Genomic DNA, 13,503 nt, shown 5'->3' on the forward strand with positions numbered 1-13,503 from the left:
AAAGTTTCACAGCAATCACGAACTGTGTTCATGATTTGAGGCATTTTGTTCCAAACGGACCACTCCTGCAAACTTTGGAAGCCATTAGCCAATCAGGAAGACCTGTTTGGTTTGACTATAGAGATACTGTGCACCGATTTACATGATCTGTCCAAATATATATATATTACTGGTGGCGCTATAACAGGCCGATCTCTAATCGTGTCTTGTCACACAAACGAACAAAACACAGTCTCGGCCATGCCTTCGGCCTGGCGGAATCAAAAAGTTTGACATCTTGTTTTAAATGACAAACAATGATGCCAACTGATGATGTCACTGGTAGGCTCTGAGGCTCTGACACATTCCTGTAATGTAGAGTGAGTAGACAGACATGGTGGCATCTTATAACTAGAACTGCACTCTGTCGAGTGCCTATACTTGCTTGTTGCACACAAGTAGGCCATAAATGGCCTACTAGTGTGCAAGCAGAGTGCGCAAGTACGATATGTCGATCAGTGTCGGGTGGATTAAAGGAAATGCCTCTATGTATATGTATATGTGATGTGTAAGTTGATTAGCGGTATACTGTGGTTACTTTGCATATGCCCCGTTTGATGCGTATGTATCGTAGCAGCATAATGACATCAGGGTATAACTGGTATAACTAGCTCTCAATGATAACGTATAAAGATGTGGATTAAAGGACCCAATGCCAGGGTGTAATTGGTTTCCGATGGTGACGTAATGACGATATGTTTTAGTGTCGGGAGGATTAAAGGTAATGCCCCCATGTATACGTGTATGTAATCTGACACCACTGCCATATCAAGCACAAGTAGTCATTATGTCATACGCTGGCATGGCATCAAACGGCGACATGGACGAAAACTATTACTTGCGCGCTCTGCTTGCGCAAGTAATGAATATTAGTGAGGCGCAATTATATGAGCATAAGGTTGAAAATGGGGGAAGTGGTCTTTTAAGGATGTTGAAAGAGAGATGCTCTGACAATAGCTCTGGGAGTTTAATTTCCAAACAGCCTCATGTGCCAATAAGTTCCTAACTTTTCCTCTTACATTTCTTCCTAAGTGAATTCCTAAGAGAAGTCCAGTCAGATTCATGAAACGTTCTTAAGTAGGCAGCATTGTTCGCATGTTCTTATGATGATGAATCCAAATCCTCGTAACTTTGGGGTGTGCAAGTTCATTCAAATTATCATCATTTAGACGCCCCACATATCATAATTAGCATCCTAATTACCATAGGGAACCGCCCCACCAATCCCATATAAGGCATTGGGAATTCATTTTCCTACCTGTGTTCACCCAGGTGGGTGTGGTTTTGCATGACTCCATGGCCTTGCCTGCAGTCACAGCTGTGTGTGATTGCAGCACACAGAAATCACAGGACCTCACACACAGAAATAAAGTTGAGTGAAAGGGGGGGGGGGGGGTGATGGCCCGGGGTTGGTATGGTGCTTGCCTTCAACTAAACTGGTCTGTTTGGGTTGGAATGGAATTGTCAGGCCTGTTGAAAACTATAAAGTTGTGGTCCCACATTTTCATGTCAAGGACCCCCAAATTGACATGTTTTCTGCTAGGGAAATGTTTTGAAGATTTATCAAAATATTTCAAAAATAGCCGATCTACAAGCTCAAAATGGGACACGTTGTGAGCTTGTAGATTGGCTATTTTCAAAGTATAAAATGGGTTAAAGTGGTAAAATGTCCCATATTTTGCTGTGGACTGCCTTGAACTTCCTCAAGGACCCCTTGAGGTCCTCAGACCAAACGTTGAGCATCATGCAGAGGGCGCTGTTTTTCCTTTATGTTTTCAGATGGCACTTAAGAACAAAAAAGGCACCCTAAGAGTGCTCCACAGTGTGCGTAGATTCTGTTCTTACCTACGAACAAATGACAGCTAAGAAAACATTGAGGGATCCCAAAACCTTCTTAAAAACCTCCTAAGTGGGTCTAAGAACAAATTTCCTCTTAAGAACTTCTTAAGAACGGTTGGCGCATGAGGCCCATGTCTTTTGGCAGAATAAAAGCAGAATAAAAGTTTAGTAAACATTTAGTAGAGGCAGCAACGTTTAACCATTTAGTTGACTGCCCATGCATGCACATCCCTATAACCTCTACTTCACCTAGGTAATACCCCAAATAATTCTGATAACATTTTGATCCAGATCTTTACATAATTTGAAAACAAGGCAGCCACAGAAAAAAAGCAGGCTTGAGCCCTCCAGGTATGCCCAAGTGAGGCGCTAGCAGAGCGAGTGCCCGCACCAAGCAATATGATGGCAAGGCTGTTGACTCAGTGCCACCTGAGTTACATACTGATAGGCAGGCCCGGATTAACAATGTAATTTAGTGGAGCTTAAGCGCCAGGGCCCGGTACGAGACTATAGGTACAGCTGTTGCTTCTGTCGAAAAATATAATGCAACACAGGAACCCCCGCTAGTGTTTTTGGTCGTCCGACAGTTTCTGTAGCAGTTGATTTTCCCTTGGTTGGTTCCTATAGAGCGTCGCAGTCCCTCCCCCTTTCAGAAAAACAAGTGGCCCAGGAAATGAAAACCCAATGCATTCTCCCATAGGCATTTCTTATTTAATTTATTTAAAGACCTTTTAAGCGCTGTACGAAGCCAACTCTTGTCGTGACAAATCATGACAACACACACAATTTTTCGGGCCAAACAAATAATTACAAAGAAGAAAAACAACAAAAAAAGTGTTGTTTGTAACCTGCCGGTTTTTTCTACTTTCTAATTCTTTGTTTGGCCGAAAAATTGTGTGTTGTCATGATTTGTCATGACAAGAGTTGGCTTCGTACGGCGCTTAAAAGGTCTTTAAATAAATTAAATAAGAAATGCCTATGGGAGAATGCATTGGGTTTTCATTTCCTGGGCCACTCGTTTTTCTGAAAGGGGGAGGGACTGCGACCCTCTATATGTAAGCCAAAAGGAATATAAACACAAGACCTTGGCGCAAAACTTCATATTTACCCTGCTCTAAACCAACAAAAGTGTGTTCTTACATCCTCCATTTCACGATTTCAGCACTCGTGAGTAAATTAATTTAATTGCTATTATGAAAGTTTTCAGTGACGTTGCACCCACAACTTGGTTGCATTGTCGTCAATAATTAATCTGTTCCATGCCAGTCTTGCCAGAACAGAGATGGTGACTTTAGTAAATCTGAAAAACGGTATTAACACCAGAAGTGGAGCTTTTCAAAGTCTTTCTCAACCGTCCGGTTCTGTAATACATTCTCCTATTAAAGGTCCAATGACACGCCCCGAAATTAATATGGGTGGTACAGTACATCACGTGGTCTGACTGAAAACAGTTTGAAACAGGGCTACGGCGCTAGCAGCAAGTGGCTACTAGTTCAGGCTAGCGTTTTTGACTGTACATTTAGCGTCATATTGGCTATAAATGTAATTTTCGCCCGAAACTCTTAGTTAGAATGCAATTGAGGTTGGCGTGGGGTTTTTTAGGGGAACTGCAGCATAAGCGCAAATTTCGGACTCGAGTCCCACGTTCCCCCGGTCGCCAACACCCCTGTCTGCCCGCTCTGAGAGCTCTGAGCCCCGCAGCGCGACTACGGACTGTCTGCTGTTGTCTGGCCGCTCTGAGAGCCCATCAGCCCCGCAGCGCGATTACTGTTCTCTTCCCTTTCTTTCTTCCCCTCTCAGCCGCAGGCTGACATGTACACCCCTCTCACTCTGTTATACCGTAGTTAGTTACCACAACATTGTTCAATGAATTATCGGCCTGGTTGTCCGAGCCGAGTTGAGGCATAGTCTTGCCGAGATCATGAGCCTCTCTGGGGGAGCGGGGCTCTCTCTCTCTCTCTCTCTCTCTCTCTCTCTCTCTCTCTCTCTCTCACTCACTCACTCACTCACTCACTCACTCACTCACTCACTCACTCACTCACTCACTCACTCACACACACACACACACACACACACACACACACACGTGTACACACACAGCCCCGGTTGTCCGCGGCTTCAGAATGCCTCTCTCTCTTCGGCAGTGGCGTGCACAGACATTTAGAGGGGCAGGTGCTCAAGTGAAAAAAGGGCACCTTGTGCAGCGCATTTTGGGGCGGGAACCCATTTTGGTGCTTTAGCTATTGAAAAATAGCAGATCTACAAGCTCATAGCGCGCCACCGAGTGGCGCGCTACGAGCGGCGCGCTACGAGCTTGTAGGTCTGCTTTTTTTATCGAAGAACTACTGACATAGAAACATGGCTTTAGATTGTGGGGGCCTAAATAATATAGTAGAAGCGTTTTTTTTTATCAAGGTTTGATCAATGTCACCATGGTCCACACACTACAAATTAAGATTTTTTTTTTTAAGAGCAAAATTGCCAAAAGGGCAGGGGGTGCTCTAGCACCCCCTAGTGTCTATCTGTGCACACCACTGCTCTTCGGGCATGATGGAGGAGGTGAAAACTCGAAAAGATTTCGTCCCGTGGATCCATTTAGATTTTATTTTGAATTTCCTGCATTCTCTGGGCTGAGGGACGGGCTGGCCAAGAGTGCGATTGCAGATTGGTCTCTGTGTAGGCGGTGAGATGGGCATCTGAGACGGGCTAGACTACATGTTGTCATGCGGAGCGACGCGGCGATAAATCATCATAGCGATATTGATTATTACAATGAACAAGCATAAACACACAGTTCACTTGAACAATGTTGTGGTACATAAGATATTTGAGTCACACTCTGACGTCATCATCATGATAGCATTGTTTGATAGCCGTTCTTATCTCCCGAGGGGCGTGTCAGCGGGCCTTTAAGGAGGCAGGCAGCTTTTTGTTTAGCTTGTAAGCTCAGGACCTGAATAGCATTGTTTTTTCCCGCCATGCAATGTTTCTTGTTAATGACTGTATTAATAACCATAAAGTAATCTCCTAGTCCTTACATAATAGTTTAGCAGAGACTGAAGTTGGAAAGGCTGTGCCCACTGCCCAGTGCCTGTGGTGAATATGCGCTGAACGCATGCATGTTAATTAATTAACTAATTAATTGGCTGAATCTGTAGGGCCTTTTGATTTGGTGAAGCACCAGGGCCTTGAGAGGGGTTGATCCGTCACTGCTGATAGGGTGCCAGCTAATCTATTTTGAATTGCACAATTGCACTCGTACTTGACAATTATATTAAATGAGACTACTTTGGGCCGGCTTAGCGGTCCACGCCGGTCCAGGCACCTAGGCAGATAATCCAGCCTGACAGCGTGTCGCGGATTCGAGTCCCGATCCCGACGACCGTTGCTGTGTGTCACCCTCCCATCTCTCTCCCCATTTCCTGTCACAGTACTATATCTACCTATCAATAGGCATACAAAAGCCCCAAAAAGTATTTATGATACCTATTTATGCTCTTCAATATTGTTAAAAATAGATAAATAAAAATAAACTGGCCATTGTAAATGTGAAATTGAATCAATACTTAGCAATTGCATGGCCTATTTCTCACATAAAATGTTATCTGGCTGGGCCATATTCTGTAGGCCTATAGCCTATCTCTGCTGTCGGGCAGAAACCAGCTTACTTCAAAATGCTTGTTTTTTTGGAAATTACTTTATATATTGTCAGAGGAGTTAGCTGGTTTTGTCAAAAGCGCTTTGTAATACTTTTCATTGGTTCAATATTGTTTTAACCAAAACACAGAGGTAAAGGGTGTTCAATAGTGTTGATGTGCTCCAGGTCTGCAGCCTCCCCTTTCTCCGGTATTAAGCTCCACTCATCACCCAATGCATGCTGGGCTGAACCTGCTGACCTATGCCTATCGGAGCCTTATATTGGAGAGTCAATGAGGGGGCAGAAATGCATGATACTTCTTTGTACAGGTTTTTGATAAGTAATTAGTGCTGTAATTATTAATAATTAATTAACTAATATTATTGTATATATGGTAACATAAAAAAATGTGTGAACCAAATGACATTACTCAGCAACAACATAAATGATAATGATCAATGAGGGTAACGTGAATAGGGATAAAAACAACAATTATAATGTGTAATCTAACGGTCATGTAATGCTATCTCTACGGTGACACTGGGGGGGGGGGGGGGTTTGGTGTAGGGTGAAATTCTCGTTAATGTAATGAGTATTACGTTTCATGTTCTGTAAGTAGGATAGGCATTTATAAGCTTTTTGCTTCTGCCTACTCCTTTTGATCATCTTCATGTTTTTCGGTTTTGTTCTGTTTTCAACGGCTTACATTCATTGTCTTTAAATATTGTATTTGAAACTGAAGGATGATCAAATAAACTAAACTAAACGGTAAACATGGTTCATGTACAACTCAAAATAGTGACGAAGGCTCATAGACTTCAGTGCATTCCGTAAACCTCCAGTTCAGGGCTTTGTTACTATTCAAAGGTTCTGTAGAAGATAGGCCCGATCTAGTGCATCTATTCTAGTGCATAGTGAAATAGTGCATCTCCTTATATCGGATGCACTATTTCACTTTAAAGGCCTCATACTCCAGTTTTAGGTGATAAGGATGACCTACGAAAACCACAACATGACATCACGCCGCGGTGGAAACAAAACACAAACAGATATCTATGTTTTTACTAACCACCGTTTCGGGGGTCACCTTATAAAACTGCAGTATGAATAGGCGCAATGGCGAATAGGCAGCTGTGTGAACAAGTATAGTTGTGACCGCAGGTCGCATTTACTATGGAATTGTGCATTTCCTGTCAGTGTGTTGGTTGGTTGGTTGTTCACCCCAGGCAAGCCCCCATATATGGTGTCCAGGTCATCGTGACATCACGTAACATCAGGAAGAAATAGAGTCAGCTCCACTGGTTTATTGATTCAACGTTTCGATCACTAGGATCTTCTTCAGGATTCCTGGCCTGCCCCAAAGTTATTAGTGCAGCCGCACTCGGCAGCCGGTGAAAACTAGAGTTCTCAACAGGCCCGAAAATGAAGGCCCGGCCTATGCCTGGGCCCTCATCAAACCGTGTACACTCAAGAGAATGTCCCCGCTACCACCCTTAGATCTCCATATACTGTATGGAGCTGACCTGTTCTGACATTCCATATGTTGACCTGACCTCATCCAACCCTGTACACTCAAGACATGCTCCTTATATGGCCAGTACAGAATTCATTCCATGTTGGTCTGACACCCAGCACTCTCCCAGCAGTCTGCCGCCAACGACGCGGATCAAATCAAATCAAATTTATTTATATAGCACATTTAAAAACAACTCTCATTGTACCAAAGTGCTTCACAAGGCAGAATATAGTGGAGTACAATACAATAAAATGCAATACAGTACAGTACAGTACAGTACAGTACAGTACAGTACAGTACAGTACAGTACAGTACAGTACAGTACAGTACAGTACAGTACAGTACAGTACAGAAGACGTCAATAATAGAACAACAGGCAAATAAGACAAAGTAATCTAAAAGGAAAGGTGCAAGATCATGTCGGTGATGCAAAGGCTTGTGAATATAAAAATGTTTTAAGTTGTGATTTAAAAGACTCTTTTTCGTGTCCAGAACCCCTAAGAGACCCCTGTCTGCTGACCTGAGGGTCCTGGTAGAGGGGGGATAGGATAGGAGGTCGGTGATGTACAGTAGGAGGGGGCCAGCCCATTAACCGGACCGGCAGCCAGTGGAGAGTCCAGCACAGGGGTGATGTGATCTCTCCTCCTGGTGCCGGTCAGGAGTCTGGCTGCTGCATTTTGAACAAGTTGTAGACGGGACAGGGGTGACTGACTAATCCCAGTGTAGAGTAGCCTGGTTAATAAACCAGACGGAATCAGCCGTTGGCAAAAATAAATTGCCTGCCGGCGGATTACGGTCTGGAGAGGCTCAATTGTACGCCCATTTCCTACACCAGAGAAATGGGGCGGCCAATCGGGACACGATATGCAATATGGGCGGGCTTTGGTACAGTGACTTTCAATGCTTGAGACCTTTGACTGACAGTAGCTCTGACCAATTGCGTCAAAGAGAAAATGTTTCAACCCGCCCCCCTGGAAATGAAATCCAAGCTGAGCCTCCCCAGACTAATATCCCGCGGTCCGTGCGATATTAGTCTGGTTTATTAACCAGGCTAAGTGTAGAGGGCATTATAGCAGTCTAACCGGGATGATATTAGTGCGTGGATGACTATTTCAAGGATGCGTGCAGCCGTGCACGCTTCTCGCCCTCAGGCGTCTTACTGGTGTATAGTGTCATAAGTTGTCTACATGGACCAAGCCCTACCCGAGCACGAGAGCAAGTTGAAGTTGAAGTGAGACACAGTTCGCTGCAAGCGCGTGTTTGATTAACACTGTATACATTTACCAGCAGTAAGACGCCCTGAGGGCGAGAAGGGTGAGGTCGCATCCCCCCTGGGAATCCCCCTGGGACGGCAGACTGCTGGAGGAGCGCCGGCGCTTTGGCATGGGGGGGTCATCAACATATGGAATGAATTCTGCATTGGCCGCCATATTTGGAGAGTGTCTTGAGTTTACAGGGTTTAATGAGGTCAGATCAACATATGGAATGTCAGAACAGGTCAGCTCCATATATGGAGATCTAAGGGTTTGAGGTTTGAGGTCAGATGAGTTGCTGGCCGGCTCCATACTGTATAGGCAGATCTAGGTGATGATCCAGTCTTCTCCATGTATGGTTATCCAGGGTTAGATGAGGTCAGTGTCGTGATCTTCATATATGGAGATGGCCATATATGGTGGCATGACGTGTCACAAGGCATGAAGTCACGAGGCGTGACCATATATGGAGGCGAGATGTCACGACTCGAAGCGTGACCATATATAGAGGCATGACTAACATATGGATATGCAGGTTTTCATAGTAAGTGCGACCTATGGTCGCAAAAACATGACTGTAGTCCCCAAAACCTCCTAAACTACTACAGTCTTAATGTCTGTGGACATTCACTTCAGAGCTGTTGTAAGTCAAATGGTCAAGTCAATGGAGAGAGTTTGATTTTATTTGTTTGTTTGTCAGTTTATGGCGGCAAGTTCTTACTTCCTCTTGCAAAGGACTCGCAAATGGAGTGTGTCAAAGGGACATGACCTGGCATGTTACATTTGACATTGCAGCATACACATAATACGTTTATTTTGTCCACTTTCATGTTCATTGGAATGTCCACCCTGAGGTCATGGGTTCAATTCTCACTCGAGTAAAATAAATAAATATATATATTATTATATAATTATTATATTTAATCAGCAAAAACACATTGATATAAAGTCCCTTTTTCATGTGGGAACTAGCCAAGAAGCAGGATAAAATGACACAACTTTGACATGCATTACAAAACAACCGACAATAGTACACCCATGATACCAAAATACCAACAATTACATACAAAATCTCTAAAGTGAAAGATGGAGTGCCGTGATTTCCCCTCCCCTAAATTGCATCAGGTACTATGATTATACTAAGGAGGATTATTATTATTTTTTTTATCTCCAAAAAGTGTTAAAATTATGTTTTTTGTGGCCACACCCACCAGTTCATTAACTAAGTATACCTAGCCTGCAGGGAGCATTCATTTTTGTCTCCACCAGGCCGAAGGCATGGGGGGAGAGTATGTTTGTCTCCACCAGGCCGAAGGCATGGGGGGAGAGTATGTTTGTCTCCACCAGGCCGAAGGCATGGGGGGAGAGTATGTTTGTCTCCACCAGGCCGAAGGCATGGGGGGAGAGTATGTTTGTCTCCACCAGGCCGAAGGCATGGGGGGAGAGTATGTTTGTCTCCACCAGGCCGAAGGCATGGGGGGAGACCCCGGGAGAGTATGTTTTGCACTCCGTCCGTCCGTCCGTCCGTCCGTCCGTCCGTCCGTGTGTGTGTGTGTGTCCGTGAGCAGCTAATCTCGGCCACCGTTAACCCGGTCGATGCCAAATTTTGCACACACACTCCCTGGATGCCAACGATGAACCTCTGCCCCAAACTTTCCAGAGCGGCCTGTTATAGCGCCACCAGGAGGCCGCTTTGTGCAAAACAAGTTTTTGCACAGTACACCTACAGATTTTGTCCAAACATCACGCAAATTGGTACACAGTCTCTCTAGAGCCATTCAACGAAACCGGTCTTTCAGATTTCTCAGACTCCCAACTTTTTCTAGTTGGGTTTATAATCCGGTCGGGAGCGGATTATATTGTTACATCATGTTGTAGTCGTTGTTTTGTAGTCATCAGGCCGGAACCCTCAATCTGGAACTTCCTTTCCTACCTTCCAAATAAAAGCGTGACTCGCACTATGCTTTTTGTCTCCACCAGGCCGAAGGCATGGGGGGAGAGTATGTTTTGCACTCCGTCCGTCCGTCCGTGTGTCCGTCCGTCCGTGTGTGTGTCCGTGAGCAGCTAATCTCCGGCACCGTTAACCGTCTTCCTGCCATTGCCGAAGCCCTTCGGCAATTGAAGCATTAATTTGATATTAACGCTTGCTGCCATTGCCGAAGCCCTTCGGCAATTGCCCTTTATTAGTGCATATGATTGATCAAGCCATAATGCTACTCACGTTAGCCGGTTAGCTAGCACTGTTGTTAGCACTGCACTGGATCGTTCATATTAATTCACCGTCGCCATAAGAATCCATTCTATCCGTTTCTTTCAATCGCCTGTATCTCCTATTCCTTGTCCCAGATGGCATTTTTGGTCAAAACAGCGTTTCTTTGACGGCACGAGCCGACGTTGTGGAGTGCAAAAATGTACCGGCATTTTTCGATCATGTAAACAAAGGTTGTCTTGGCAACGTAAAGCTGGCAGGGATAAGCTCACTTCCGGTTGAGGCAAAATGTGGCTTTTCAAAATAAGAGCTCAAATTAAAAAAATGCTGGCATGAATTAGGTCCTAATTTCTCAATAAATGGCAGCAGTAAAAGGGTTAACCCGGTCGATGCCAAATTTTGCACACACACTCCCTGGATGCCAACGATGAACCTCTGAATTTCCAGAACGGCCTGTTATAGCGCCACCAGGAGGCCGCTTTGTGCAAAACAAGTTTTTGCACAGTACACCTACAGATTTTGTCCAAACATCGCGCAAATTGGTACACAGTCTCTCTAGTTTAAATAATAATTCAGATTGTATTAATATTAACTCTACTACATACTTTCTTATGCTTACTCAAGTAATTATTTACAAACACTCCTATCCTCCTGGTGGAGACCTGTGCCCAGAAGGGCACTTTTTCTAGTTTTTACACAGACAAGGCTTTCCTGGAAGTGGAAAGCCTGGTTACGCGAGGATAAAGTATAGGCCTACCTGAGGCCTGCAATGATACAAAAGTGCATGTCCATGTATGCAGGTGGTGCCATCATTGACTAGGCTGCCTAGGCTGTGTCCACCAAAGTGTTTATTTCTGGGCACAGAAAATGTTTAAAATTGGTTTTAAACACTAGCTGTGGTCAGCAGGAGCAGGACAGCTGACAGGCAGGGACTAGGGAGAAGAAGTACAGACATTCTTGGTGCCCGTCTCTGCCAGCTTGTCTATAAACAATGTGTAGCCTACCCTACCTCTCCGAATTGTGATCGTCATATTATGTTCCCCGATACAGATCCATCCAAAGTGGTGACCTACTTACAGTAAGCCTGTGGCTCCAGTGCTCACTGTTTGGCTATTTTAGCCAACACCAGGAGGCAGGAGCAGAAATTCCATCCAGATGTTTTGTCTGGTGAACAGGTTGGGTTAAACTTTATGGCCACTGCATGGATTCGATTATCCTGACCTAGATGTAAATTCATAACCGCTGGAGTCACATATTATTTTTGTCTCCACCAGGCCGAAGGCATGGGGAGAGAGTATGTTTTGCACTCAGTCCGTTTGTCCGTGTGTGTGTGTGTCCGTCCGTCTGTCTGTGAACAGCTAATCTTCGGCACCGTTAACCTGGTCGATGTCAAATTTTGCACACACACTCCCTGGATGCCAACAATGAACCTCTGCCCCAGAATTTCCAGAACGGCCTGTTATAGCGCCACCAGGAGGCTGCTTTGTGCAAAACAATTTTTTGGACAGTACACCTACAGATTTTGTCCAAATATCATGCAAATTGGTACACAGTCTCTCTAGAGCCATTCAACGAAACGGGTCTTTCAGATTTCTCAGACTCCATCCTGATTGGCTAAGATTGGCTTCCAAAGTTCGCAGGAGTGCTCAGTTTCAAACAAAATGCTCCAAATCATGAACACATCGTGTGATTTCCGTGAAATTGTGCACGCACATTCCCACTAGGCCGAGGAAGAAATGCCACATGAAAATTTTCAACTCAGCCTCATGGTGGCGCTATAACTCGCCGAAAAGTGTTTTTAACCTCTAACTGCATGGATCTATGGATAACTTTGTATGCCAACTCCCTAGAGGCCATGGAAAAACCTTTGCCTGGAATTTTTCACATCGGCTCTTTATAGCACTGTCGCCAGGTCTATGAAAACAAGCCCAGAAAAATGCCATTCAACACGCTACTTACACACACTTGCTTACACACTACACAATAGAAGAACAAGACGAACACTACACACGCACGCGCGCATACGCTGCAACACAAAACAGCTGCGTACAACGCAGTGTCACTGCAGACACATGGGTTCACAGTACACTTTGTGGACTTCTGTATCGCAACGTGGGGGGACTTTAACTGAAAAGTGAGAGTGTGTGTGTGTGCAGTACACATACTATTTACCCAGCGTGTGCGTGCAACGTAACTCTAAATTCTAGTGGCTTACAAAAGATAAGGTACTTATATAGTCCCATAATCACGCTTGGTTCCTTCCATTCACGTGATACACTGTGATCAGAGGGTTTGGCTTCCTCATACTTATATAAATAACAAATGTCATTAAAATTCCCAGGCTTTTGCTTCCAGTCTGCCCCTTCCAGTTCATGTATGCTACGTCTGTACTATGAATTGGAATTTAGGCTTATAACATCATGTTTTCCCTAGTGACAATTGCCACACTACTTTTCAATAATGTTCACTGTTCAAAGATGTGTCTCCAACTGTGGTTACGCCATAATGATGTCATGAGTCATGGCAGACATTTACCCCTTCCCCCTGAATCCCCCATGCCTTTTCATACAACAACAACATTGTCATCACATGATATAGACAGAAAACAGAGGGAGGTCCTGGCTGAGATTTGTGCTCTAATAAATGCACTTGTCTAGTAGTTTAACTATGTTATGTATTATGTTAATTCAATGTGTTGAGTTATAGCCTACTGACTGAATTGACCTTTTGTCAGAAATGCATAAAAACAAAACCCCAGACAACAGACAGCAGGCAGCCCATTTATAAGGTCTTGAATGTTCAAATCCTGACAATCATCTGGTGTACAGAAAGTAATGTAGAATTGCTACTCATTTCACAAGTTGTATCTTGTTGTCCGCGTTCAGGCAATGGCAACTGGAAATGACACAGAGAGCAAACACACACAAGACTTATAGGACCACATTGCATGGTCAACTAAATTCACATATCACACACGGTTTGTACCAAATACTTTACTTTACTGTATGTG

The 13,503-nt window shown here is 44.3% G+C and overlaps 2 protein-coding genes across 2 annotated transcripts in view; both read left to right on the top strand.

The window, feature by feature from the left end:
• The window catches only part of siae (sialic acid acetylesterase), a 301,364-nt gene that overhangs the window by 118,787 nt on the left and 169,074 nt on the right, over nucleotides 1-13,503 (top strand). The window lies entirely within an intron of this gene.
• gucy2f (guanylate cyclase 2F, retinal) overlaps nucleotides 1-13,503 on the top strand; it is a gene marked incomplete at both ends in the record, with an annotated part of 33,449 nt that overhangs the window by 1,109 nt on the left and 18,837 nt on the right. The window lies entirely within an intron of this gene.

The sequence above is a fragment of the Protomyctophum parallelum genome, assembly GCF_964188405.1.
Source record: "Protomyctophum parallelum genome assembly, chromosome: 9".
Classification (NCBI taxonomy): Eukaryota; Metazoa; Chordata; class Actinopteri; order Myctophiformes; family Myctophidae; genus Protomyctophum; species Protomyctophum parallelum.